Below are 3,847 nucleotides of genomic sequence, written 5' to 3' on the forward strand. Positions count from 1 at the left end.
TGATGATGCGCAGACTGGCTATCTGGTCAGTACATGATCTTTGCGTCTAAAACCAGCCTACTGGTCACGAAGCGTTGGGTCTACTGCCTCTTTTATCCTCTCGAGAAGGATCCTGTTGAGGACCTTGCCAGGTACTGACAGGAGCATAATCCCCCAGTAGTTAGTGCAGTCCCTCAGATCTCCCTTCTTTGGTAGTTTAATGAGGATGCCTTCTTTCCATTCCTTCGGGACGTTCTCTTCCTCCCAGATCTTCTTGAAGAGGTTGTGCAAGATGTTAAAAACTGTCTCTGTATCAGCTTTGATGGCTACCGCTGGTATCTCATCAGTCCCTGCCGCTTTTCCATTCTTAAGTGTGGTAATTGTTCTCCTGATCTCTGTCTTTGTTGGCTTGTCGCAGTCGATCGGGAGGTCTGTATTGGCTGATTATATGTCTGGAGGCATATCTGGTGTTGGTCTATTTAATAGTTCTCCAAAGTGTTCTACCCATCTCTTCAATTCTTCTTCTGTTGTTGTGAGAGGATTCCCGTTCTTGTCCTTCACTGGCTTGTCTGTCTGCTGGAACTTGTTGGAGAGATCTTGTGACCATATACAGTTCTCTCAAGTTTCCCTGTCCCGCTGCTTCTTCAGCTTGTTTGGCCAGATTGTCTATGTGATCCCGTTTATCTTTCCTGATGCTTTTCTCTCTTGTCCGGCTTGTGTTCAGTGCTGTTTTCTTTTCCTTCATCACCTCCAGTTTCCTCGTGGTATCAACAGATATCCACTCTTTGTGTTGAGCCATTCTTCTGCCGAGAACTTCTTCACATGTGTCTCGCCACACTTTCTTGATGTGCTGCCATTTGGTCTCAATGTTGGTATCATTGTTTTCTAGCTGGTCTTGTAGCGGCTGGAATCTGTTGGACAGGCTGAGGTGGAATGTTGTCCTCACTTCCTTTGTTTTGAGGACACTCACGTTGTACCTTGTCTTCATGTTTGTCGTGTTGTTAAACTTTTTGAGACGTAGTCTTACTGCCGTCATCAGAAAATGTCGGTCTGATGAAATGTCTGTTCCTCTCATCACCCTGACATCTTTCCATGTTCTTCGAAATTTCTTGCTGATGCAATATGGTCGATCTGATTCTCTATAACATGGTCAGGGGATCTCCATGTGGCCTTGTGAATCCGTTTATGAGGGGAAATGCTTCCTCCTATTACAAGCTGGTTAAGGGAGCATAGGTCTGAAAATATCTTGCCATTCTCGTTCATGTAGCCCAGTCCTTGTGTGCCCATGATTTTATTGTAGTCAGTGTTATCAGCTCCGATCTTTGCATTAAAGTCGCCCATAAGTATTGTCATATATTTCTTCCCTGATTTATCCAAGACTGCTTGTGGTTGCTGGTAAAAGGCGTCTTTCTTTTCGTCATCAGTGTCGTTGGTGGGGGCATAACACTGGATGATGTTCAATTTGATCTTGCTTTTCTTGGTGCTGAACTTAGCTGTTATTATCAGTGAGTTGATAGGTTCCCATCCGATAAGAGCGCGTTGTGCCTCCAGGGATAGCACCAGGCCTAACCTTCGGGGGGGGGGGGCTCCCTTCGTGGTGTGTCCTGAATACAACAGTGTTTCTCCGGTGGTCAGCCTCAACAGTCCTGTCTGTAGCCACCTCGTCTCGCTCAGTCCTAGGAGACAAGTGTTGTAGTGCTTCATCTCCTTTGCTATTTGTGCTGTTCTTCCTGCTTCATACATTATTCTGATGTTCCAAGTAGCGAGTCTGATGTTTTCCTGGGTGTCAGAAAGGGAGTCAGCCCTGCAGCTTCCTTTCGGCTTTCATTGCATAGCATCATAGTTCCCCTTGAAGTAGGCCCAATATGGCCCAGGTTATGTTGGTTTTGGTTTGTCGTTGATGCTTCTGTAACTTGACTTTTTTATAGGTAGGGTTGTTGGCCCTGCGCAAACCTCTAATAACCTCGAGGAAAGGTGGTTTAATTTTGGATTTCCTTCCTAGACTGCTTTCCATCCCTGGATATTGAGCACAGTCCGCCCATTGGTTTTATATCAGCGATTTCCTTCACCTAGCCTTTCCCATAAATGGGTATGGTCGCAAGGCAGCAGAGGTTTGGAATCCGAGTTTTCCTTCTTTTAGATGAGCTGTCCTCCCAGACTGATGAGCCCCATCTACCCAAAAGCACTGGTTTTCAGTCGCCAGGTAACCCGACTTCACCCCTTCTCCTATCAGTAGTAGCAGTTCCGCCGGGCTTGATGCAAACCACACGAGCAGGAGCTGGACTTGGTTGTCAGAGGCTATTAGAGGTGCACGCCATGAGGAGCATTTTATAGACAATGGGAGCTTATCCCCATCACCACCCCTCGGCTATGACAACCTTTGAAATTTTGTTCTGGGTATAGTCAGTTTTTAAATCGATGCAAGCTACTGACAAACAAGTTGATGGTACAGGGGTTTCATCAATCTTGATTGAAGTCTGCATTTCGCAAATTCTATGGTCGTTATAACGATCTAGTTTGCCAATACAACCTATCATTGGGTCAAATGCTGTCTGATATGTTTCATACCGATTGTTAGGCCGTTCTTCGCACACTGATTTTGACTACGGATATTTCCGTTTACCTTATCAGGATATAGGGCTCACGGCAGGTGTGACCGGTCGACAGGGGATGCTTACTCCTCCTATGCACCTGATCCCACCTCTGGTGTGTCCAGGGGTCCGTGTTTGCCCAACTATTTTGTATTGCTTATAGGAGTTATGAGATTAATCACTGTTTGTTATCTTCCTTTTCATTAATAGATAGCTACATGTAAGGGACCAAAATGTGAATTATCAATTCACATTGTTCATGATGTTGAGAAAAGTACCCAACGAAGACCATATTGTTTACTTCCTGTTTTTCCTCTTACCAAACTTGCATCTTAATCAAGGAATCTCATTGGATAATTTAATTTTAGCTTATTGCGTTAGCCCCTGTCCCAAACCTATGTATTGAATGGCGACTGACGTCAAGGGTACAAAATCAATAATACTTGACTTGTGAAGATGTACTCATATTAAGATTTGAAGAAGTAAGGTGGTTTAGAAACTCGGCGAAATTCAAGTACACCGTGTTCAGGAAACTTTGGTTTAAAAATTAAAAATATCATAGTGATGCATATATATCTGATGAAGAAGTGGTAATGAGATCAAACGGAGTTTAGCAAGAGTCCAAAACGCGATTATACCTGTATTAACATGGGGTTTTTTAAGTTGTGAAGAACTGTCTTTGAAGATTTTTATTCTGATCATTCATTAAGAGTAATTACAGTCACTAGAATTTAAGTCATTGATTTTCTCAAACAACTTACGACAGGCTTAGGAGGGGGGGGGGGGGGCTTACATAAGAACAGTGAAAAGTAATGAGTGACGTTGTGCAGGGAATTGTTATTTCTTGTAAAAGGTAAATGTGTTCTCAAAAATTAGTCTAAAAACTGTCTTATTTGTCACTTGCTAGCATCGGTTTAAAAGTTGATCATACGCATAACATGTTCTTGCATATCGAATCTTTGAAAGACATAAACACCATATGCAGGTGATAATGGAATCTTGACACATGGAGAAGCTGAAGTCATCCCATTTGTCATAAAATTGTGTTATTAGTTTACCGTTAACTTTCTAACAAAATACTACTACCTTCCCATAACAGCGTGTCACTTCGCCAGATCAGGCATGCAAAATTCAATCACTGATTCGCTGTATATCAGAAAATAATTGAGTTTGGATGACCACACTATATGCCATTTTTTCAATGCAATTGGTCACTGAAAACAAAAGTAAAGTCCGTTTCATTGAAATCTATGAGAAGTTTCGCCCAAAAATTTGCA

The sequence above is a fragment of the Ostrea edulis genome, chromosome 9 (genome assembly GCF_947568905.1).
Source record: "Ostrea edulis chromosome 9, xbOstEdul1.1, whole genome shotgun sequence".
In the NCBI taxonomy this organism is placed as follows: domain Eukaryota; kingdom Metazoa; phylum Mollusca; class Bivalvia; order Ostreida; family Ostreidae; genus Ostrea; species Ostrea edulis.